Below are 27,204 nucleotides of genomic sequence, written 5' to 3' on the forward strand. Positions count from 1 at the left end.
GGCAGCAGCTCCAGCGCCCAAGCGGCAGCGGAAGGGCGAGGGCACGGGCGGGTGCGGTCGGGTCGCAGCAAGGTGTTGGTGGGGGAGCTCTCGCGCTCGCCATGAGCCAGCGCTGGTGGCGAGGCTGCCCGGGCCCTGAGGGAAGGGGCCCCGAAAGCCCCCCTTTGGCCACCGTGGTGCTTTACATTACAGCTCTCTCTAAGTGGTTTATAGAGTCAACATATTGTCCCCAAGAATCTGGGTGGATGGCTGTCAACCTTGAGCCATTCAGAATCAAACTCCTGGAGTAAGCAGTGAGTTAGACTGCAGTAAGTACTGCATTCTAACCATTAAACCACCACACTTCTACCTGCAAGTGATAAGTGCAGGGACATAAATGCAGGGACCTGTAAGTGATACTTACAGATAGTCTTCAACTTATGACCATTCATTTAGCAACCATTCAAATGTATAACAGCGCTGAAAAAAAGTGGCTTATGTGCACTTATGACTCTGCAGTTATGTGATTGCCATTTACAACTTTCCCAGATGGCTTTTGACAGGAAAAGCCAATGGGGAAGATGGATTTGCTTAATAACTATGTGATTTGCTTAACAAACTGCATGATTCACTTAAAATCATGAAATTGGTGTGACTCACTTAATGGCTGTATTGTTTAGTGGTGGAAGTTGTGGCTGTAAATTCAGGAATATCTGAATACCAGCAGAAAGCATAATTACTGTGCTAGAAGACTACCAATTCTGCATGTGAAGATCTGCCAGCCCAATCCAACAGCTGAAACATGAAGCCATTGTTAATGGGATATAGGCAATACACAGAGAGAAAATATTACTGCTGTATCCTGCATAGACTTAATGTTATAAATCTATCCGAATAAAGTTTAAACCAACTTTTTATCTGGTGCAGAAAACTTCCATTCTAGTTATTTCAGTGGAAGTGTGAAAGAGATTCTGTCCCTTGTTTATAACAAGCTTACCCTGTCCTTACCAAAGAAGATAAAGAAAAGCAATAATACATTTATGGTGTCAAATCATGAATATTAAATAGAAAAGCACCTGCAAAAATAGAAGAGACTGTGATGCTTAATCATACTTCTGAACATAGATCCATGCACAACATCCATTAATGTTGTACTGTATAACATTAATATAAAAAAGGTGAAAATGCACAATCCAAGATTCTCTTTCATTCTCCTGTCACTAAAATCACTTTCTGGAGATTCTATTGCATCTGTGCAAATTGTCTGAACCTATCTTGCACTGTTCCCCATAATCAAATAGAATGGAACATCTAACTGCACGTTCTTACTATCAATGCTGGTCAATGGATTATAAGAGAACCAAGCATAGTATCTTGCTTAGAGGCATCTGTCAGTCTTGCTCTTTGGATTTGGAGAGAGAGAGAGAGGGAGAGAGAGAGAGAGAGAGAGAGAGAGAGAGACCTACATTTCTGGGTTATTATCTTGTGATCTAGATCAGGGGTCTCCAACCTTGGCAACTTTAAGACTTGTGGACTTCAACTCCCAGAATTCCTCAGCCAGCAAAGCTTAAAGCTGCCAAGGTTGGAGACCCCTGATCTAGATGGTTCTTCTCTTTGGACTCCTGGTTTCCATCGGCTCATAGCTCATTTCTAATTGAGTGCAAGAGTACATCCAGTACATTATTAGAAAACCCGAGGCACAATAACAAAGATATTCTTCCACTGTTAAAAAAAAAAGTATGCCACTTGAGCAGTTTTAAGTATAATGTTATCTAATCAGTTTTAATCACAATGTACTTCAGCCAAGGGGAAATGAAATTGGCTGCTAATAATGAGGCTTATCAGTGATAATGCAGATTTGCCACATAGTCAGCAGTAGATAGAGAGGAAGCTGCATATCTCTTGCCAGCAAATGAACAGGAGTATATTCATCTGGACAGCAGAAATTATATTAAGGTCAACTCTACAGGTAAACTATTTCTGTATCTCTCAAATGTCTTGAGATTCTCACCGCAGTTAATTAATTTGCTCTACAGTAACGATAAGAGAAGAGGAAACTTGAATTTCCTTCCTAGAGTTTGACAGATCAGCTGTAAGGAATTAATACTATATTTCATTTGCCAACCAGTGAAAGTGACAAAAAATTATTTCCAATAATGTTGGTTTTCTTTTGCATTTGTTTACCAGCCTCATTGGATGACCTACTTTTAAGCAATCTTTTAAAACAGAAAGGGGGGAAAGGTGATATTTTATTGAATGTGTGTCTAGTATTCTTGCACTTATCTGATGACTGTATCTTGCACTTACCTTTGGAGATATCTCTGCAGCCTCCACAGCTTCTCAAATTCAAAATTAAATCCCCAGAGATATCCTTGGAGTTCTTTTAGAAACAGGAAGCAGAGGTACTCAGAGGTGTTGCAGAATGATGATGTAGATGTGCAGTGAAAACAACATCTGCTACTATCTTGCAACAATAAGGCAAACTGAGAATACCACAAAAAGAAATTCTAGAGCACAGGGATATGCATGGAGCCTTGACCTCCCATCATAGTTGACTTTTTGATTTTTTTCTGACCATACCTCAAAGACATCCTTCCTATAGCACCCCTCCTGCAGCATGGAAAATATAACAAAACGTTATGCAGGAATTATAGGAAGAAAACTCAAGAAAAAATATTTTGGCATATTGACCCAAACTATATAGCTGCTGATAATTGGTCAACCAGTTATCCCCAAGCAGAGTCTTCTCAGTGAAAAATCTTTCAGCCCCAGATTGTTTCTTTCACTGGAACTCTCTAAATATAAAGAAATTTAATTGGCTTCCTAAATTCTGGGTTCCTCTGTCATTAGCTATCTCTTTCCTGACTTTTGTCTTAACTTCTTTCAGATTATCCTTGGTCTCTAAATTCTTTCATTCTTAATTCTCTTTGTTAAGTTTGGAGAATAATGGAGACCAGACATCTGACCAGTGACTTCAACTCTTTAATAATAGTAAATAGAACAGAACAGAGCAAGGCTATGGGCAGCAGCAACCTTTTATAGGGTTAGCTGCTACCTTATTAACCAATGACATGTGCAACAAGTTCAAACTTATAACCAATGAGAAGTGTCAAAATAGTGGCCAATCAGGGACTAGTTATGGACCAATCCCTAGTTGTTGTATAAGGACCAATCAGGTGTGCAGGTTTCCAAACCCAGATTTGCATTTATGCTAGTAACTTTTATTGATTCACAACACCCCTCCCCCTTAGGTTCCGTTTGAGGGAGCTGTAATAAAATCCTCAAGATAGACAGGCCGTTTGGTCTGTCTGGATGATTTCCGTGGCTCCACCGGTTTTGGTGTAAGGTCCGGTTCGGTGGAGCGTTTGGATGATCTTTATTAAATTCTGTTTCGCTGCGGTGATTCCGTGCTGCTTTCACTGTGGTTGTCTCCGCTACTCCATGTTTCTTCGAGGGTTTTGCAGTTCGGTTTCCCCGTATTAAAGTTCCCTGAAAGAGTTAACTCCTCCCGCTTCAAGTTCTGGTGTTTCGCTGGGCCGTAGGGTTTCCGTTGGCCTGCTATTTGTCATATCAAAGTCAATTTCCTCGATATTTCCTCCCCTTGAATTGGTGAACCCGGGAGTCATGGGCGCTGGGTGGTAATCTCGATCGGAGTTGGTCTATGTGGCGTTTCCACACCCTCCCATCGTCTGTTAGCAGGCGGTAAGATTTAGGCCCGGTAAGGTGGGTAACGGTTGCGGGTATCCATAACGGGTCGCCGGAAAAGTTTTTTGGCAAAGATTAAATCGCCTACCTTAAATTCCCGGCATTTGCTGCTGGAGCCGAAGGGCTTTTCCGGTGCGAATGCGGGGTGGAGCCGGTCAAGGTGCGATCGTAGTTTCTGCCCCATAAGAAGTTCAGCGGGCGTTTTGTTGGTCACGCTGTGGGCGTGATGTGCTGCAACAAGAGAATTCAATTGATTTTCTCGTCGATGTTGCCAAATTCCATTTTGTGAAGGGTCTTTTTACAAATTGTACCATGCGTTCTGCGATCCATTCGCCGCAGGGTGCGGCGGGCGAGGTTAGTGCATGGCGGATGCCCGATCAGCAAGATATTGTTCAAAGGGTAATGCAGTAAACTGTGGGCGTTGTCCGAGACCAACACGTCCGGAAACCCGTGTGTGGCAAATAGTCTGTTTAATTTATTGATAACTGAGTCCGTTGTAGTTGTGTTCATTCGATGGATCTCGAGCCAATTTGAATAGGCATCGACAGTAATAAGGAAAGTGTGTCCTTTGGTAGGTCCTGCAAAGTCAATATGAATACGGGACCAAGGTCCCTCGGAGTTTCCCATTCTGTTGGGCTTGCTTTAGGCGGGCGTTGCTGGCGCCCTGGCAACGTTGACAAGTAGCGACCCAGGCCTCGATTCTTTTGTTGATTCCCAGCCACCAAGCGTAGCTGCGTGCGAGTGCTTTCATCCGCACGATACCGGATGTCCTTCATGCAATACCGCCAAAACAGTTTGTTGCAATTTGCCAGGGATTACGACTCGATCGCCCCACAAGATACAGCCTTTTTGGGAAAACAGTTCGGTTTGGCGGGCTTTGAAGGCGCCCATTCCGGTGCTATTTGGTCTGTCGGCCACCCGTTCAACCCAGCATAGGATGTGTTGCAGAACTGGGTCCACGTTTTTGTTTCAAAGGCAATGTCTCTAGGCCGTCAATGGTGGTACATGTAGAGCTTGATCTGTAGTGTTGAGATGGTTGGGGCTGGATCTACAACAGAGTCTGGGAGCGGCGTTCTGCTCAATGCATCAGCGTGGAGAATTGATTTCCCGAGGCGATGTTGCAAGGTGTAGTTGTAGGCCGCCAAGAATTCAGACCAGCAGGTCATTCTGAGGGGACAATATATACGGGGTTGGTTTATTACCCGCAATGATCCCCAGTAGTGGTTTATGATAAGTAATTATCGTGCGCACGGCCATAAACATATTCATGAAATCTTTTAACTGCAGCCACAATAGCTAAAGCTTCTTTGTCCAGCTGACTATAATTTCTTTCAGCTTTAGCTAAGGTTCGCGAAAAAAAACGCGATGGGGGCTTCCGCTCCATTTAGTATCGTGGGCCAGAATTGCCCCAACCCCAAAGGTGATGCGTCACACGTGATAGTGAGCGGAAGAGTTTCGTTGTACTGCATAAGTACAGAATCAGAAGTTAGCAATTTCTTTACTTGTTGGAAAGCATATTGTTCCCGTTGTCCCCAAACCCACGTTGCTTTTTTGTCTAATAGTCTATGCAATGGTTCAGCTACCGTTGCTTTGTGGAATAAAAGACATTATAGAAATTGATAAGTCCAAGGAACCTGTAGGTCTGCCTTGTTCCTTGGAGTGGGGGCCTTTTAATCGCCCTTAATTTGTCTTCGATTGGGATGGATTCCTTGGCTGTCCAGGAGGTATCCCAAAATTCTACTTTTTCGGTACATAACTGGCATTTATCTTTTTAACTCTGAGGCCTGCGTTTTGGAATCTTCGTAAAACCTCTCTGAGTCGTTTTTCTAGAATGTCTTTGTTAGGGCGGCGATGAGTACATCGTCGAAATATGCACGACCCCTCTTATCCCTTGTAACAACCTTTCCATTAAGCTCTGAAAGATTCCGGGGCAACGCTTACCCCGAACTGGAGCCGGTTGCATTTAAATGCGCCCCTATGCGTTATGATAGTTTGTGCCTCTGCCGTGGTCGGATCTACAGGCAATTGTTGATCGCCTGGGCTAGATCTAGTTTAGCGAAAACTTTCCCGCCACCCAGGGAATGGAGCAAGTGTTGCACTACCGGCACTGGATATGCACTTTGCTGCAGTGCGTGGTTTAAGGTGGCCCGGTAGTCTCCGCAAATTCTTAGTGACCCATCAGGCTTGATAGGCGTCACTATAGGGGTTTCCCAGCGGGCGTGGTCGGTGGGCTCCAGCACGCCCTGCGCTATTAGCTTATCGAGTTGTTCGTCGATTTTAGGCTTCAAGGCGAACGGCACCCGACACGGCTTAAGGCGGATGGGTGCTACCTCAGGGTTCAAGTTAAACGAGATCGGGGTCCCCTTATACTTGCCTAATCCGTTCGCGAAACGTCTTGGAATTCTTGCACAGTGCCTCCTCCCAATCGCTGCTCTCGGCCCGGTGGACTCTGGCTACAGTGATTCCGGCGGTCTGAAACATTGAAGGCCTAAAGACTAGGCCTGTCGCGGTCCACGACAGTCAGTGGTAGTGCGACGGTGCGGTCCTTGAAAGAGACCTGGAATCTGCGGGACCCGGCGGCGGGGTCGGTTACCCTGATAGTCTTTGAGTATAACCCTTTGAGGGTTAAGGTCTTGGCGGCGAATCGTTGGAATGAGCTGTTGGAGTGTTTTCCACGACACCATCGAGAGGAAGATCCGAGTCCACCTCCATCACACAAGGTTTGTTTTCGATGGCGACCTTTACTCGGATTTTCCGGCATCAAGGGATGTGGCGTGGCCTATGGTGATTGTTTGGTGGGTCTCTTCCGCCTGGTTTCTTCACGCCTGGTGGAAGTGGTGGACGGTTTGTTTCTGTAGGAGTGGTTTCCCCATTGGTGGTTCAGTTTTTCTCGGTGTGTGCCGAAGAATCCGGAAGACTGGCATTCGGCCTGTCGGGGTTTGGAGTTTTGTTTGCTTCTGCAAACCTTTGCGATGTGACCTCGTTTCCCGCAAATGCGGCAGAGTGCGTCGAGAATTTGCAGCTGGATCGTGGGTGATTCACCCCACATCCTGCACACGGTCGGGATGAGGGTTGTGTGAACTGGTTTCGTTCGTTCGGAGTTGGTTGACCTCTTCCTCATCGCTTTCTGATGGGGATTCTAGGTCTTCGTGGTGAGTCGATACCGGTGTCTCTCTGAGCGGCGAGGTATCTTTGGCGAGTTGACGTAGCGGTGCGTTGGTGCGGCGCATTCGGGCTGCCGACTTCTTGGTCACCTCCGCTGCCGTGGCTTCTTTAAGGGCATCGGTGAGGCTGATGTCCCCTTAGCCATAATTTTGCTCTGGATCGTGCCGTCTTCTAGGCCCAGAACCAGGCGGTCCCGGAGGGCTTCTCCTAAGTCGGAGAATCCGCAGAGGCCTCCAAGGTTGCGGAGGTCCGCGATGTAATTGGCAAGGCTTTCGCCCTTCCGTTGGTCCCTCTGGTAATATTCGTGTCTTCTGACTAAGGTTGGCACGGTGGGAGCGTAGTGAGCCCGTAGCAAAGGCTCGAGGGCGTCCCAGTCCATCTCTTTTACTTGGCTGGCTTGGCAAGTGATTTTGCCATTTTAAACACGGTAGGCCCGCAATGAGTTAGAAAGATAGCTCTTTTTTTGCCGGTTGTTGCATCTTTCAAATTGTTGGTCTCCAGAAACATCTGGAACCTATCCATGTACGATTCCCAGTCTTCGGTTTCTGGGTTGAATGGAGCGGGTGGTGCGGCACCGCTGGCCATGTTGCCGTTGATGGTGCGTGTTCGACCACGTGCTCTGTTGGTTGCTCTGTAACTCAGTCAGCTCTTCGGTCTCCGGATCCCACCTTCGTCGCCAGTGTTAAGTTTGGAGAATAATGGAGACCAGACATCTGACCAGTGACTTCAACTCTTTAATAATAGTAAATAGAACAGAACAGAGCAAGGCTATGGGCAGCAGCAACCCTTTTATAGGGTTAGCTGCTACCTTATTAACCAATGACATGTGCAACAAGTTCAAACTTATAACCAATGAGAAGTGTCAAAATAGTGGCCAATCAGGGACTAGTTATGGACCAATCCCTAGTTGTTGTATAAGGACCAATCAGGTGTGCAGGTTTCCAAACCCTGATTTGCATTTATGCTAGTAACTTTTATTGATTCACAACACTCTTTAAATTCTTTTGCCTTAATTTCTTTCACTTGGTTCAGTTTGGGCTTCTGTTCACAGCCCAGACATGACACCCTTGGCCAAAATATTTAATTCTGCAGCTTGGAACTCTATCTGCTTTCTCTCTCCTATATACACAACCAGGTTCAGAAAAATTTCTATACTGTCCTCATTCTTCTCCCAAAGAGTTCTCAAGACATATGTAGATGGCTGCAGGGCCATCAATCATTTTTTTTAAAGTTACATAATAGAGAAAAGGAGCATACATGCAAGACATAGCTTCATAAAAGAAGTTGGACAGATAGAACAAATACACAGAATAAGCATCAGAAAATAGGAAAGAGATAGAGCACCCAAAACGTTGTTAAAAAAGGAAGCTAAAGAGTGTTTAGAATTATTTTCCTGCATTGGATCTACACATTTAATTATCACTGATTTGTAAACCATTGTGTATGATTTAGGACAGGGTTTCATAACACTGCATCCATGGTGTGAAGGCTAGATTGGCCAGAAATAAAGGGACTGAGACAAGACAAGTATCTTATGCTAATAATGCACAGATATCAATCTCTTCTCTTATCCAAAAGCAAATGCCCATAAATGGAAATAATGGAAATTTTTAGTTCTTGCATCTATTGTGGCTTCAATCTTACTGCTTTTAATTGCTGTTTCCTGAAAAGAAATCTAACTGAACACATTAAGAGAAAATATAGAAACAAAAAAAGCACACAAAAGAAATAGAAAAGTAAGACATTAGTGGAAAAATTGCAATCCTAAAAGACCATTCTAAATGGTCAAAAGCTTTTTCTGCATCAAGAAACATCATGGTCATGTTTGAGTTTCCTGACTTATTTTTTGTTTATTAAATGTTGACACTGCCTGATTTCTTGTGACTCTGGACAGTTCATAGATAAAAACAGAGAGGATAATAAAATAATACAAGAATAAAAGCAAAGAACAAAAATTGGCACAAACTGGGCTAACTACCAAGCGGCCTGTGTTACTCAGAAGAGGACTTTACTCATCCCCATCTTTGTGTAAAAGGTTCGCCAAAATACCTTGAATGGGGGATTTAATTCCTGAGGGCAAGCACTTGCTAGTAATACACAAAATGTATGATAGATGTGGTCTACCATATTTCCCTTTGAAATAAATACAATCTCACCAAATGACTAAAAAAATCATTTATTCTCTTTGTGGGTATTGATACCAGAGAAATGCAGGGGGAAATCATCTCTTAAATGCTTTGCTAGCATTCCATAGTGTAGATAAATAAACATCAGAAGTTAAACTGATTTGAAGAATGCTCTTGATGGTACTTCGGCTTGGTCTTTCCCTGTAATAATAAAAGTTTATTAAGTCTACACCTTTTTAAATCTGAAATGTCCTCTGTTTAATTTAAAAATTACTACGCTGTAATCTGCATATGTAGGAGCTGCCACTTTCACTTTGATGAGGTTGGTCAATAAGTTAGATATTTAACATAAACTCATTCTTTAATAAGTTTTATGAACTGAAGAATAATAAGCATATTCTCTCTCTTTGAGGGATATTTGTATCCCCATATATCAAAGAGAGATGGAAGTAACAAACAGACTCTAATCATCTCTAATGATCTAAGTGCTAGAGCCCATTGTAACTACATAGCCAAAAAGGCATTAAGAGTTGTTAACCTAATCCTGCATAGCTATTTCTCTGGTAATATCACACTACTAACTAGGGGCGTCGTGCGGAAACGGGGTGGCCTTTAGGTGGGATTTTGGGTCCCGGCTGTTAGGGGCGCGCCGTGATTCGGGTGAATCTCCCGATCACCCCCCTCCCCCACTTACATGGCCGACCCTTTCAAAGTCCGCCGGCCAATGCACGGGCGGCCTAACTAGAGCATACAAAATATTTGCTAGACCAATACTTGAATACAGCTCATCAGACTGGAACCCACATTACATATCTGATATTAATACAGTTGAGAAAGTCCAGAAATATTTCACAAGAAGAGTTCTCTACTCCTCTACTCGTTGCAGAATACCTTATGCCACCAGACTTGAAATTCTAGACCTAGAAAACCTAGAACTACGCCACCTTCGGTCCGATCTAAGTATAGTATATAAAATTATATATTGCAATGTCCTACCTGTCAATGAATATTTCAGCTTCAACCACAACAATACAAGAGCACACAATAGATACAAACTCAAGGTAAACCACACCAAACTTGACTGAAGGAAATACAACTTCAGCAACAGTGGTCAATGTCTGAAATACTCTACCTGACTCTGTAGTTTCTTCCCCAAACCCCAAAAACTTTAACCTTAGACTGTCCACTATTGATCTCACCCCTTTCCTAAGTGGTCTGTAGGGGGCGTGCATAAGCGCACCAACATGCCATCCCTGTCCTATTGTTTCTTTTTATTTTTCTTGTATGTATCCATTTCATGTATTCATAACTATGTTTATACTTGTACCTGTTATCTTATAATCGCTTGACTAAATAAGTAAGTAAATAAATAAATAAATAAATAAATAAATAAATAAATAAATAAGACTGAAACATTTTGAGGGAATTTGCCAGCATTCCTCTTGAATGAATTAGCTTTATCTGTATATGAAGGCGAAATTATTGACTTATTCAAGAATTAGATTATTATGTTTTTGCAGTTTCAAGAAGCAATTGAAAAAAATCTTTCACAAAACTTTGGGGGTTGGACTAGATGACCTCCAAGGTCCCTTCCAACTCTGTTATTCTATGTCTTGTTTATTATGTTGTTATTTAGAGTGTAAATTGAAGTAATGGTTATTTTTCCAGATTCAGCATGGAAGTATAATAATCTTCATTTGTCATCTTGGATTCGTTTCAGTTTCTTCTTACAAAGCTATCTACATTTTTTTACTTATACTGTCCAGTATGGAATTTCTGGATCCAAAACAGCAGTTATAGAGTCACTGCTAGTGATGGTCAGATGATATGTGAATGATCATTTTTCTAAGGCTGGTTTTCCACTGAGTTTTTCCTAGCAATGGAGTCAAAAGCTGCTAGAACAGAGTTGGATTATCAAAAATAGCAAGACCCTAGCAAATGCCCAATTACTTACATGACAAATCTTAATGCTTCTGTCTTGATTTTATCATAATCATTTTAGCCATTGTCTATCCACTGCAGGATGAAGGTATCTTCAGCATGTTTCCAACCAATATGGTTCTGAGCTTGCTGATGTTGTCGGTCCGTCTTGTTTTAGGTCTCTTTCATGAACGCTTTTTATCAACTGGACTTGTCAACTTTTATCAATTATCTTGATTTATGAAGCAATAAAAATAGTTTATTATAGTTTTCAGAAGTGTTTGAGTGGCCCATAAGGTACACTCTTTGCTCTAAGGACAAAGGCTTGCTACTATCAGATGATGATGCCAAGGCTTAAAGCAGAGAAGATATTCAAAGAAATGACTTGCTATGTTCTTGAGCTTTCTTTAATGATAATTCATTCCATGCATCCTCTACACTGACTTTGAAGATCAATATGAATCAAGATCCTCACCGCAGCCAGCAAAAGCCTTTTCTTTTTCCTTTTTTCTTCTCTACCTAGCCTTTAAGGTACTATGAGTAGCTAGACAACATCTGTGTTCCAACTACTGTATAGGAAAAGGACTCCTTGGCACTTGCACATGGGTGTGTATATTGAAAGAGGACATTGCAATTGAACAGAGCAAGAGTAAGTTGCAAATGACAGAGTCTACTGAAGTCTACTGAACAGAAGCTGACTGAACAGAGTGCAAGAGCCTGAAATTTACACCAACTGCTCCAGAAATGCCAACTATCAACAGCCAGCCAGCAGCTGGTAATGAACTTTTCCACTCCCAGCCAAAGCATGAAATACTTATATAGCACTTAGACTTATATACCATTTTACAGTGCTTTAACAGCCCTCTCTTAGCAGTTTACAGGGTCAGCATATTGCCCCCAACAATTTGGGTCCTCATTTTACCCACCTCAAAAGGATGGAAGGCCTTGAGCCTGGTGAGATTTGAACTGCTAAATTGCAGGCAGCTAGCAGTTAGCAGAAGTAGCCTGCAGTACTGCAGTTTAACCACTGTACCACCATGGCTCATATGAGACACTAATGTCAATGTGGACTTCTTAGTGCAACATATCCACTACAGCCCACATCCAGATAAGCAGGGATCAGCCCCAGACAAATAATGAAGTGAAAACCAATATTCTAATCAAAGAACCATCAAGGAGAAATTACATCCCCACCACAACTGGCAAGGTAAACTGCAGCATACAAACAGGCAGCAAGCCGCTCACACTCACACTGATGATGTTACCAAGTAAGCACAATGCTGCTATCATGCTGTTCATATCAATCATATCAATATTCAAAAATGCATTTAATTCAGCCTGCAGGGATCATATAAGTTTACAAAGAAGGCAGAGGAATGCATGTTTAAAAAGCAACAGCCACATATCTTATATCTCTTATATCTAATATTGGAATGATGGAAAAATTCCCCATATTGATGGGAAAATGATATCTACCCTAGTCCCATATCTTGAAGAATACAAGTCTAAACACTAGTAATATGTTTTTCGAGGGCTTTGAAAAATGTGATAAGTGCATTTATGTTTGTTGCATTCAGATGCTTTTGTATATATGCACTTTAGCAGACAAATCTCTATTACTGAAATTCATATCTAAAGCAAAGTAGTTCACTGAATCTTTAAAATTATGTTGCGGTTTAATCCATTTCAAATGCAATAGAGAAACTGTATGAAAAAGATATGACCTTGAAATTCAATATATTTTTCAACTCCTTATATGTTATATACCTGTCTAAATCTTTGCATTTCTAAAGGTTATTTTTAAGACAATTCCTAAAGAGAATTGTCACTCAAACTAAAATCAAGTCCTGCCAGTGCTGTTCACAACCAGAATTACTTCATAAACCAAATGTCACAGGCAGATAATCTGCTATTTAGAAACAGACTTATAACTATGCTATCTATGTGAAATAAAGGCATAAACATTTCACGATCAACTCATCAGAAGTGCTTAAGCAAACATAAAATATCTTCTTGGCACCAGGTAGTCAGTATATCCCTAGTGGAGTCTCTTTATCATTAGCAACACAACCATGGATTCAATTTAAGATAGAAAAGAGGTGCATGTTTATATTCCCAGTTTTATTTTCTTGCTTGAGCAGACAGTAGGTTTCTTCTATCTGACGAGATCATTTGCAAGACACTAGGAATATTTATGCGCTCAATCCCCTTTAACAGTGCAGAACTACATAAATCAAATGAATAAATTATTGCAGTTGGGTTACTTTGAATTGCAAGAGTAGAAAAAATAATTTCCTAACATTTTTTGAAAGTGATAGTGTCAGCCCCCCGCCTCCCAGGTAAACCAGTCAGGAAAAAGGACTATATGAACTATTTTTATTTTATTGTCAGGATACATTAACCAAATTTTGCAAGTCTGAAAGTAACAAATTTCCCACTCACCACTTGTAACTGCCTGATCCATTATCTGAATATCTGAAAAACTTAGGAGGATCTCCAGCCAACACAACATAGGTACACACTTTAAACCCAAGAATACACTAAGGCAGAAGCTTGTCCATCCCAAGGGTAAAACACCAAGACACAAATTGAGCAACATGATATATGCAGTATAATCAGTGAGACGTGTGCAGATGTGTACATTGGGAAAACAAAACAACTACCTCATAAATGCATGACACAACATAGGAGAACAAATCCATCAGGACAAGATTCAGCAGTCCACCTGCTTTTAAAAGACAAGGCCTCTCTTCTGAAGATAGCAAAGTCCACATTTTGGACAGAGAGGACCACTGGCTTGAAAGAGGGGTCGAAGAGGCCATCTATGTCAAAATTGAATAATCCACTCTCAAAAGAGGGGAAGGGATATGACATCATCTAACTCTGGTCTACAACACAGTCCTTTCAACAGTTCCAAGAAGGCCCCACACCCATTTGCACTACTCAGGTGACCCTGATGACACAGATAAACCTCCAGATGACCTCAAAGATTCTCTAAAAGAATGCAAATGACCAGCTGTCTGCAAGGAGTATAAATCCTTCCATTTCCCACCGTCCAGCCAGAGCTTAAGAAGCTTCTTACATGAGAAGCAAAACATCTTCAAAGAAAACAAGAAAGTCCAGTTGCCTCTTGAAAAAGCACCTTTGGGACTCATGTAGTGTTGTCCTACCACCTACCACCATTCATTTTATTGTAGACAAACATCCTTCTCCTCTGGTCACTATTGCCTTTTTTAATCTTACGTGACAGAGCAAAAAACCAAAACTTGGTGTCATCTTTTTTTCTTTTTTATGAGTCCAGATGAGGTAAAGAAGCTGGTGAATCCACCAAGAGCTATGATCAATATGGCCCAGTCAAAACATCAGGCTACCTATCAAGGTCAAAAGGGGGGAAAGGGGGGGAGGGGAATCCTAAAATAATTTATTTAGCAAGCTTCATTGCCAACTTATTTGTGCATGGATAAACAAGCAGCTTAATGCAGGTCTAGGATAACTTATTGTGGACAACTCATCCAAGCCAACTCACCACTTGCTGTGGGACAATTCAACACAGAATAACTCAAGAGATGGATAAGTGAGTTGCCCCGGGCCTTGCCTTGCTTTAGGTTTCAACCTTCTCAGATTAGAGGTCATAGAGGCTGGGGTGACCTGTAATTTTATTTGTTCCTCTATTGGGTTATCCCATGTTGAATTGTTCCAGGGTGAGTTGGTTGCAGCGAGCTGGCCAGAGTGAGTCAGCGGGGGCAAGTCAGACATGGAGAGTTGTCCATTCCAGTTAAGGCTGCAATGTGAATATGCCCATAGGTGCTAGAAATTCATTTAGCAGGAGGAAAGTAACTGCACTAGGAGGGGGAGACAAAATGGAGCTAAGAAGGAAAATATCTGAATAAAAAATATGCATATTTGGGGAAAGAAAATAGAGTGAAAGGAAAGGTAGTTTGAGAAGAGGATTTACACAGGGATAGGAGTTCATTTGGAAAAAAGACAAAACAGCAGCATGAGGTTAAGTATTTTGAGTGTTAGACTACCAATGACAAAACCCAGATTCAAATATAATGCTAGCTATGAAATTCACCTGAACTTACCTACTTATAGATATACAGCATTTTAAGACAGAATAGAAGGAGAAGAGTCTCTTATGCTACATGAACACTTTGAAATAAAAATAGAATAGAAATGTGATAAATAACTTGCTCATTTTGGGGTAGGTTTCTTAATCACAATGGCACTTTAGAGCAGGTAATAAAACTGATGCACTCTAAATGTTTTGGTCTACAACTCCTGCAGACCATGCTGTTAACCATGTTGGCTAATTGAAATGGAACTGAAGGGAATTGAAATGCAACGTATATAGAGGTAGCAGTTTACCTATCCCTGTCTTGAGTTAAATTGTTTTTATCTTATTTCCTAAGAGACCATTAAGGGCTAATTCAGCAGGCTAAATGCTAGGCCAACAGAAAGCAAGACCATAGGGGATCAAGGAAATGTTTCAGGAATGTACTATTGGTTAAAAATCAAAGGCAATAGTGAATAGAAACTTCAGAAAAAAGCTCATTGCTAAGGAAACTAGACAGAAAATAATCTGAAGCATCTTGACCTAAAACGAGGGTGCAAGATGAAGAGTTTTCTGCCTTCTGCACAGAGGTGGATTTATAAACTGTACAGATGCAGATAGATAGATGTCCATAACAAAGAACATTTATTGGTTCATTAGGTATCCTCATAACTCACATTTGTGATGAAGTTCTTCTTTAATAACCAATCCTTTGTATATCTGCCTTGTAGTAAAAGATGGTTATCTCCTAACTCATCTCGTAGCGATAGAAAGCAGCTGCCATGAGTTAGAGAGTTCAGGCAAAAGTGAGTAAAACTCCCCCAACCCATGGAGGGTCAAACTAGTGACCAATCAGGATTACAGATGTGGTCACGTGACATGGACTACATTTCCCAGGATACCTTTAACTACATTTACCAAGATGCATTCCCTTAAGGGGACAGCTCATAATTCCTAAGTAACTATCCAATTCCCATAGACTGGCTGGGACAGTACAAAGGGAGACATAGGAACAGAAGATTGGTAGAGATAAAGAGTTGAGAAAAGATGGAGAAAATGAAGATACAGTGAGATTTCAGACAAGGCATAAATATGGCAGCCAACAGAGACCAACTGGGAGGAAATTCATAAGCAAAGGAAGATAGAATCTGTAGGCTAGAGAACTACCAAAGTACAAATCCAAACAGAAGATTGGTGGATTTTTATGTTTTGTAGAAAATTGTACATTTGATCTAACTAGCTAGTATTTGGTTGCAAGCCTCCAATGTCATATAATAATAGCCATGTGTATGCCAAAATATTTATTAAATATACTTAATCTGCACTTTTCCTGGCAGTTTTCATTGCTATGTGAAATTATATTGATTTTGGCCTTGTTTACTCAGTTATTCTCCTAACTGGACCTCTGAATATATGCCGATTCATTTTGTTTCTAACGAATTAAAATATGTTTGTAACTGAGTACATTAAAGTGAGCTAACCTTGGTTATATATGACAAACCACGAGGAGCAGACTATGTTTATCTCAAAGAAAAATCAGGTCAGGATGATGAATATTTTCAGTATTCACTTTTTTCAGGATTGCTTCCCTGACTTTTCATGCTGGATCACATATGCAATTTGCATGATGTTCATGACTACTATTTTAATCCATAGTTTGTTTAAATAATTATTTTAAGCACTGAAAAGGAATTCAGCAGACCTGCATTTATCGGCATACAAAACACATCATTCCCAGTGGGCAAACCAATCTCCAGGACTCCTCTTGAGTTACTCAAAGAGTGCAAAGGCATCTTCTAAATCATGACCCTGTGTTTCTTAAATCTGGAATGGTAATCTGTGGTGAAAAGGGGCTCTGGAATGTTTTTTATATATATATATATTGGGGAAGATCAAGAATACATCACCTTGCTATATCCTATCCCACAGGAGGAGAAGGAGGGGGAGAGGGAGAAGCGGAAATGTAGTAGTCTTAGGGGTCTGTTTGGGCAATTCAGACCATCTTCTCTGTGATCCAAAACAGAACTGGGTGAAATAACAAGCGGAGGTTGGTAGAGAGGGCTGGGGTGGGGGGAATGGCCAGGCACCACTTTCCTCCCAGACAGCAAAAGAATTTGGAGAGGGTAAGATGAAAGAGGCACTGTGCATTTTTCCTTGGGCATTGCAGCTGGTGGGAGAAGTGCTTAATGAATGCTCTGGCAGAATGCCCACGTTGGCCCGCACCAGCCTAAGCTGAGAAATGCAGCTTTGGGGGAAACGCATGTTTTCGTTTCAGCTCTGTCAGCACCGGTAAGGGATCTTTGCTTATTCCAAGCTCTGTGTTCACACATAAGGAACCACTGACTTCCTCCTCTCCACCATCCTTTTTATTACACCGAGATGACATACCATTGAGGATTAGACAGAAATACAAGAGGAATCTCACTCTTACTCTCAATTACTATGGTGAGATAATTCCTTTGGGTTTGTATCATATTCCATTTAATGCCTTCCATTTTCTGAAATTTCTTTTTTTTTTTTTTTAAATTTCCCTCCCACCTCAACACTCCTTTCCAGGACAGAAGGCCTCTCAATTGACATGCCAACAAGGTAGCCTTTCTGTCATGCCCCATAATGTTTGGCTGACATGGTATCAGGTATACATGTATCAGGTATACATAGATCAGTGACTGGGATTAACTAATGAACTTGTTAATTAAAGCTCCGTTTTCAACCCTCTTGGAAGATTAACCCAACCAGACCTTGAGAAAATTGGGGAGGTGGGGAAAGTTGCAATGGCAACAGAAAGGAATGGGAAGGGAAGGGAAGGGAAGGGAAGGAAAGGAAAGGAAAGGAAAGGAAAGGAAAGGAAAGGAAAGGAAAGGAAAGGAAAGGAAAGGAAAGGAAAGGAAAGGAAAGGAATTCTTCAAAGTGTGTAAATAGCAACAAATTGTCCAACAGCATGGGAAGCCTGAGTTTTTATCTGCAACTAATATGACTAAAGTAGTTCCACCAGCCATAGAAAAGAGACACAAGTCCTTTTTAAGAGAATGGGACAGCAGCAGGGGTGGGATTCTACCAGTTTGCACCTATTGGCTAGAACTGGTTGTTAACATTCTGAGCAGTTTGGAGAACCGGTTGTTAGAAGAAATTACTGGCCTAATCCTGTTAAGGAAGGCAGGAAGGAAACATTCTGGTGTTGCTTCCAGAAACTGCCTCTCCGTTAACCCTTATTACATTCTTGGCAGGACTAGACTTCCTGTTTCAGGAACCTCTCTGGAGTTTTTTTCCCCTCCTTTGCTGGTACTTTGCTTGTGTGGAGTGACCATTCAAAGTTACAATGGCACTGAAAAAAATGACTTATTACCATTTTTCACACTTACGACTGTTGCAGCATCCCCACAGTCATGAGAGGCCAGGCAAGGAGATGCGTGCCTCGATGTGAGTGATATTGAGTTGGCCACACCCAGACAATAATATGACCACCAAGCCCACCAACTAAGCCACACCCACAGAACTGGTTAAAACTTTTGAATCCCACCCCTGGACAGCAGTAACAGTCCACTGATAATTTCCATGCAGTCTCTCGTCCCTACCTCTCAGCCCCCTAGATGTTTCCTGTCCCAGCTGAGGGGCTCATTCAGGATCCCTGTAGATTGTAGAATATCACTGAGAAAACAATACCAATAGGGAGAGGCCTGCAAGAAATAAACCTTAATATTTTTTTTATTGAGATACTTACTATCGTTGAACACTGATGGAAGAGATCATGTTTAACAAAAGTACTGTTCAGAGAAGGAAAAAATATCCTTTTTTCCCCTATAGTTCTCTTTCCACTTGATGCAAGAGAATGTGCTTTTAGTGATCTGTTTCCCTCTCCCGGTTCCCTCTCACTGTCCTCTCAGATGCTGCACCACAACCCAACTGACTAAGGAAAAGTTGGAAACTGCTAAGATTTTGACGGACAAAATAATGCTTTTTGCAAGCTCTTGTCCAAGGCATATTTCTGATTATTAGTTACGACAACAGGCAAATTGAAAACTCCAGCAAATTGGAGTTTGCTGAAGTTCTGCTTTTTGTTTTTCCTCCTGGAATGCCTCTTAATCCTAGCATTATTTTATTTATGAGAGAAGAGAAAATATTGGTCACCCCAGAGGGCCTTTCGAGGCTCCGTGAGGTTCAGCATTTGCCCCATGATGCTTCGTGGTGGCCCCGGGCCAAATTCAGACCATTTGCTTTCCCCTTGGTATTCCAGGCATTACAGCTGTTATTATAGCAGGCATGAACTCCAGATGACACACTTTGAAACTTTCCCCTGTGGCTAAGCTAAAAGAACAGCGATCCGATCCAATAGCACTTATATCCTATTGTTCCTTTTATAGGTTTAATAATGGGAGCTCCCAAATGCTTCCCCTTCAGTTCCACCAAGTATGAATGAATACGTTTGAGCTGGTTGGTGGCCTCACACTGATGCATCTTGGTGGTTTAATTATTTGGGGGCCCAGGAAATCTCTGCTTCCGATGGCTGTTCTCTACCAGACTACAAAACTGCATTAGGCTGCGCACACACACACACACACACACACCCCACGCCTGCAAATTTAGTGTCTGCAAGGAATAATAGATGAACAGCTGTGAAAGTGAGTTTCTCCCACTATAAATGATGTACACCCTCTCGCAGACTTCCTTACATTTCTGTCTTTGCCAACCGTCTCATCTCTAACAATAGAGACCACCTGTATGGATGAGAATTTTGGGTAATCTTCTCGGCTTTTTTATGGATGCATCAAACTATACTGTCAATTAATGCCAGCTGGGACTGTTGGCCCAAGGCCACCATGCACTCAATTCACATACATGATAACCACTTTAGATCACACACAAAATGAGGCTCTATTTCTGCTAAGAGGCTGCCATGTGGGGATTGATGAACTGATTTTGATTACATCTTTAGCTATTGCTGCTCTTTCTGTTGATGAGGTGGATCAGTTCTAAAGCCCCTTTCATTAGAAGATGCTCTGTATCAGGGTTTCTCAAGCCTGGCAATTTGAAGCTGTGTGGACTTCAACTCCCACAAGCCCCCAGCCACTAGGGGGAATTCTGGGAGTTGAAGTCCACACAGCTTAAAATTGCCAAGGTTGACAAACACAGCTCTAGCGTGCTGTTTGCAATATAATTCAGACTTTTCCATCTTGTTCTATCCCAGTACTTGGGGCCAGAATGCTAGCAAGCTGACTGGAAATTTTTGGAGTCACACACTCAATTAAAGCAGCAGTGAAATATGCCATGCAGTCTTTCATGTTTTCTTCTCTTGCAAAAGAACATAGATTAATCGTTCGCAGGGTATCTAAAACACATCTGTTTTCTCTAGGTGATGCAGTAAAGACAGTGCCCATTTCTAACCAAATAACGACACCAATTCCAATATGAAAACAATAAACTTCCCCTGCAATGTCCTTTTATATCTACACTTACAGACATGTATGTATGGGGTGGAGTTTGCATTGTGATATTACAATACATATTTTGTCATTTGCCCACCCTCCCCACACATGCCTATGTGGCAGCCACAATTCTCTGACTACTCAATGTATTGGGATTTTTTTTTTATCCTATTTTACTACCAACCAAAATAACTTTTAAAAATTATTGCTGTGATTCAACCAATCACCTTGACCAGTCAATCACTAGGCAACAGCAATGTGTTTTATAAGAATACACTATAAGAAGGTCATTCCAATTACATTTCCAATTACAGGTCAAAACCAAAAGCAGTCTACCCATTGTCAAGACTTAGCGCTCTCTTTGATCCCCATTTTTAAAAAAAGTTGTAATGGAAGCTGGGTTCCAGTCTTCCTTGAAAAGAGGTGGGAAAACAGATCAGGTATCAGATAAAAATGTCCAGACCCACAGAAAAATGGGAGAACCAACTGAAGTGCCAAGTTTGAAAATATAGAACTCTCCATTTCAGGTGGTCTGAATGGATTCTTCTTTAAACTGCACCCAATTAGCTTGACCCAGACTCAAGAGAGACACAATGGCACTGGACCCTTTCTTTATATATCCTGATAAGGTATGAAGAGATGTTTTATTTTATATAAAAATAGTATTGGACAAGAAGCAATGGGCGGAAACTAATCAAGGAGAGAAGCAGCTTAGAACTAAGGAGAAATTTCCTGACAGTAAGAACAATTAATCAGTGGAACAACTTGCCTCCAGAAGGTATGAATGCTCCAACACTGGAAGTTTTAAAAAAGATGTTGAATAAACATTTGTCTGAAGTGGTGTAGGGTTTCCTGCCTAAGCAGGGGGTGGAACTAGAAGACCTCCAAGATCCCTTCCAACTCTGTTATTCTATTCTATTCTTAAAAATATGTGAATGCTTCCTAAATTCTATTCTGGATAGATAGATAGATGATAGATAGATAGATAGATAGATAGATAGATAGATAGATAGATAGATAGATAGATAGATAGATAGATAGAGATAGATAGATAGATAGATAGATAGATAGATAGATAGATAGAGATAGATAGATAGATAGATAGATAGATAGATAGATAGATAGATAGATAGAGATAGATAGATAGATAGATAGATATAGATAGATAGATAGATAGATAGAGATAGATAGATAGAGATAGATAGATAGATAGATAGATAGATAGATAGATAGATAGATAGATAGAGATAGATAGATAGATAGATAGATAGAGATAGATAGATAGATAGATAGATATAGATAGATAGATAGATAGATAGAGATAGATAGATAGATAGATAGATAGATAGATAGAGATAGATAGATAGATAGATAGATATAGATAGATAGATAGATAGATAGATAGATAGATAGATAGATAGATAGATAGATAGATAGATGATAGATAGATAGAGATAGATAGATAGATAGATAGATAGATAGATAGATAGATAGATAGATAGAGATAGATAGATAGAGATAGATAGATAGATAGATAGATAGATAGATAGATAGATAGATAGATAGATAGATAGATAGATAGATAGATAGATAGATAGAGATAGATAGATAGATAGATAGAGATAGATAGATAGATAGATAGATAGATAGAGATAGATAGATGATAGATAGATAGATATAGATAGATAGATAGATAGATAGAGATAGATAGATAGATAGATAGATAGAGATAGATAGATAGATAGATAGATAGATAGATAGATAGATAGATAGATAGATAGATAGATAGATAGATAGATAGATAGATAGATAGATAGAGATAGATAGATAGATAGATAGATAGATAGATAGATAGATAGATAGATAGATAGATAGATAGATAGATACTATAATAATTATATGCATGCCTCCTCCTGTCTCCTCACCCATCTGTGAAGCTTTATTGGCAACTCTGCTGACACTGAAAATAAGGTTCAAATGGAAGGGAAAGAAGGCACCACAGGGCCCTGCAATTTTGCTAAGAGCCTTCCTCTTCCACACCTCCCTCATGCAAATCAATGCATCTGGAAGTAGAAGAGAAAAGAATATACTCTTTCCAGAGTGTCTGTGGAGATTCTCAGTCATCCCAGTAATGGTTGTCCCAAAAGTGCTTTTTTAAGAGGCAACTGGACTTTCTGTTTTTTCTTTGAAGATGTTTCGCTTCTCATCCAAGAAGAAGAGCTGAAGAAGCTTCTTGGATGAGAAGCAAAACATCTTCAAAGAAAAAAAACAGAAAGTTTATTTTATTTTTATTTATTTATTTATTTTGTCAAGCGATTATGACATAACAGGTATGAGTATAAACATAGTTTATTTATTTGTTTGTTTATTTGATTTGATTTGATTTGTCAATCACAAGATACACATATAAGAATAAACATAGTTTTGAATACATGAGATAGATACTTATAAGAAAAATAAAAAGAAACAATAGGACAGGGATGGTAGGCACGTTGGTGCGCTTATGCACCCGCCCTACAGACTTCTTAGGAAAGGGGTGAAGTCAATAGTAGACAGTCTAAGGTTAAAGTTTTTGGGGTTTGGGGAAGAAACCACAGAGTCAGGTAGAGTATTCCAGACATTGACCACTCTGTTGCTGAAGTCGTATTTCCTGCAATCAAGTTTGGTGTGGTTTACCTTGAGTTTGTATCTATTGTGTGCTCTTGTATTGTTATGGTTGAAGCTGAAGTATTCATTGACAGGTAAGTCATTGCTATACTTAGATTGGACTGAAGGTGGTGTAGTTCTAAGTTTTCTAGGTCTAGAATTTCAAATCTGGTGGAATAAGGTATTCTGCAATGAGTATCAGGTGTCTCTTGAAAAAACACCTTTGGGACTCTTTCCAGAGCAATGCAACAATGTGTTTCCTCAGTTGTGGGAAGGGAAACAGGCAGTGACATCCATACATGTCCTCTAGCAATGGGTAATGAACTTTCCTTGTGCCAACACAGTGGTTATATGAATTTAGACTCTAAGTCCAAGAATTTCCACTGAAATTCAATATCTGCAAAGAACATTGGTTGGAGAACATTGGTTGTATACAAGTTGGGGTTGGTCCCAGGTCAACTTAGAAATACTATAGATTGAAATAAGACCTTTCTACATGTGCTTGCTCTTTTATTGAGCTATGGTCACTTCCTTACTTACACAACTTAAAGATGATGAAATATTTTGCAGACATCTCAACTTCTCAAACTTGTACTTTTTATTAACTTGCGGATTTATTGTTGATTGAAACATTAATGTTGCTTTAGTGCTAGATTAGTTGGAGGCATCAGTCATGCTTCACCTTTGGTGTATTCCCTGCCTGATATAGACTCTTGACAGACATTAAAATATAAAATAAATAGATAATTAAGAGAATCTAAACTGTTAAAGATGCTAGTGATTTATTTATTTTTTAAATACTTGGAGCACAGAAGCTATACTAAATTCCCATGCATAGTGGAGTAAATAATCTGTCATCATGTGTATATCACATGACAACACAAATTAAAAAAAATAGAGAGAGGAGAAGAAAATGCACAGCCCTTGCTTTGAATACCATAGAATCTTTAGAAGCAAAGATGGACAAGGATGTTTATGGGGATTATTTTTCCTGCCAGTGCATTGGAAATGTGGAGAATCATGAGAGATTTCTAGACAGAGAGTTAAAGGGGGGAAATCTATTATTTTTTTCCTACTGTTAAGCTGTGTTATTATGCCTTGTAGACTTTATCTAAAGCTATTGATATTGCACACTGTAATTAATGAAATGTGAAAAGGGGGAATATTACGGATTTAAGCAATTCTACATCAACTAATAGTAATAGCTGTATTACTAAGCTCCCTGAGTTTGCTAATTCTCTTTTCAATCATGCAGATTGCTGGTCATTACCACATCTTGATGCAGTAAATTTCACAGTTCAATGTGTGCTTTTATCTCTCCTGAATCTCTTGATATTTAGCTGTATTTCCATTTTGAAACATAGAGAAGGTGCCTCTCACCCAATTCCTATGTCTTGTAAATAATATTATTTATTTATTTATTTGTCTGTTTATTTATTTATTTATAAAATTTATTGGTCACCCATCTTATAATAGGGTAACTCAGGGTGGCTTACAATCATAAAAAATATCTACATTAAAACCTCAATAAATTAAAACCAAATATTAAAATTTAAGGACACGTGGGAAGGGCGGAATGAGAGGGAGTATGATCTGTTGTTATTTGATCAATCACCTCCACTGTGCTGTTCCCTCCTTGGGGGCCCAGGCCTACTGACAGAGCCAGATCTTTAGGCCCTTATGAAAGGATAGAGGATTATATATTTCAATCATGTCTTATCTAATTCATTTTATTTTTATTTATTTATTAAATTTGTTTGCCCCCATCTCACAACTCTGTATTTTTTTTCAGGACCCTTAAAAAACCTCTAGTGTTGCTGTTTTCTTCATAGGAGTATTGCTCCAAACTCAGAAACATTTGAGCTGTTTGGGAACTCTAGGAGTTGGCTTCCTAGCACATCTGAAAGACACTAGCATAGAAAGAAAGTAGCACCATAAATCCTAATTGTATCAGAAGATACCTTCCATGATATATCCTATTTAAACATATTTTCCTCCATGAATTAGCCTAGGTCCTTTTGAAAGTCATCTGACCATTGTTGCATATTGCATCTTCTCCTGTTAACCACTAATTGTATATTTCCTTCACCCAAATTCTATAAGAAAGTGTGAAAAAATCTGTCCTCCTGATAAAACTCTTACAAAATAAATATCGAGCACATGGTATTTTATTTGGCAGACGAAACTCCGACAGGAAAAAGGTAGAAAAATCTGGGCAAGATCCTGCCATTTCTTCGGTGACAGCAAACATTAAGGAAAATAATTAAATGATTTCCTAGGTAAAGGAGAAATGGAACTTTGCCCATTTTTGTAATATGGCATCTCACAATCATGGAAAAACACATTATTTTATAGATACAGTATAAAAGGCTGTATGTATTTCTGAAGTGTTGAAAAAGAATAACAGCATTTGGAGATTGCAAGTGATAATATGTGATAAGATAGTCCACAACTAAGTAGCCTGAAGAGGTGTCAACTTTTCATTGCCTGATAATGTCCACGAACTAGCAAAAGAAACCAGCCTGTTCCAACCTCTTTCTTTGTCCCATACATACAAAAACAAATATTCTGCACACACACACACAGATATAAGCTTGTATGATCATTTCCTCTGTTTCATATTCTACATAATCAAAACTTTCTATCTCATTTCTACAATTGTTTCATTCATTTCCACCAAAGGCAAGTGTTTAACATTTCTACTTCTTTTTGGAAAGATAACCTGATTCATACTTTTTATGGACCTCTATTTCCATGATTTTATACTAGGAATTAAAAAGCAGCAATGAAAAAAACTAATATAGAAAGGGATTTTGGACTTGTAACCTGTCTGTACAATTATTATGGTACACAAATGAGCAATATCATTTAATTCTGTCAGGATATAAGTAATCAAACATAATAAGTACTCCAAAGGCTGCAGAGTGTAGAGATAGCCAGTAAAGTCAGTTTTAATGATATTCTGAGGATCTGAAATCCTGCAAGATCTGCAAACCATCCTTGAATAAAAATGGAGAAAAAACTGGAGCAGGTTCATAGCAAGGATGGTCAGCAATACAAACAAAGAAAGGTGGACATTACCAAATAGATGAGCAAGAGGAGACATTTTCAGTGTTGGTATGCTGCTGGTTTGCACCAATTCTAGCGATCCGGTAGCACCAGTCAGCAGTTGGTCCCGCCCACTTGCCCCGGCCCTTTCCTATCCTATATTTCCTTTGTTTGTAGCTCAGCTGATAGGCGCAGCAGAGCGGATTGCCATGCCTCAGCTGTTTCACTCACCAGCGCTGATGGTAAGGTAAGTTTTCAAGCTTAAAATTGCCCATTTTAGAATGTTCTGCACATGCACACCTTAGGCGCGTGCCCACAGAATCAGTAGTAAAAAAGTTTGCATCCCACCACTGGACACTATGTCATTCTTCAAATCCTCGAAAGGTCCTTACACATAAGACAGTAAAGTCATCTTCTCTACTACCCTAGAAGAAGAGGTAGATCTCATGAGCTGAATTTAACAAAGGACAGGTTTTTAAAATGTCTAAGAAAGCTTAGAAGTCTCTAGGTTCAGAAGATGTGAGCAGGTCCTGTCCCTTGCCAGGTGAGCGAATTTGGAAAAAGTTTCTTAAAGAGAGAAAGTTTGAAAGCTATGGCCTTATTCCCTTAGGAGAAACAAAAAAAAATACTGTAAAATAAAGCAAATATTGTCAGTTATTAAGCACTTATGACATAAAACTTTTAGAAATGGGAAAATAGTGATGAAAACTAGGAATGAAGAAAAATGACTCTATTTAGGTAGTCACTGCAACAGTTATGTGAGAAAGACCTCTGAGATGGGGTGAAGAGATGCTGTTTAAGGAGCAGTCAGATAAGAGGAGTATAGCCCACGGCTGGATAATGAGTGAAGCAAGACATTAAACTCCTCTGACTCTAAACAAGACAGTGAGAGAGTTGTACTTTCAGACTTGCAAGATTGATGTCAGCCTTCCCAGGTAGACTAGACAGGAAACATGACCAGGTTACAAATTCTACTCTATTGCAAAGCTGCATTAACAGATCTTGCAAATTGGAAAAAAGGGAAATTGGAAAAAAGGGAAAAGAAGACAAGAGATCCAAAACAAAGTTATGAAAACTGGTGTCTTTATATTCTCTGTAAGAAGTCAGACTGACACTTGTGTGCATTCAAGTCAATTTT

The sequence above is a fragment of the Notechis scutatus genome, chromosome 2 (genome assembly GCF_049901735.1).
Source record: "Notechis scutatus isolate UNSWTSFEM ecotype Mainland chromosome 2, rNotScu1.2, whole genome shotgun sequence".
In the NCBI taxonomy this organism is placed as follows: Eukaryota; Metazoa; Chordata; class Lepidosauria; order Squamata; family Elapidae; genus Notechis; species Notechis scutatus.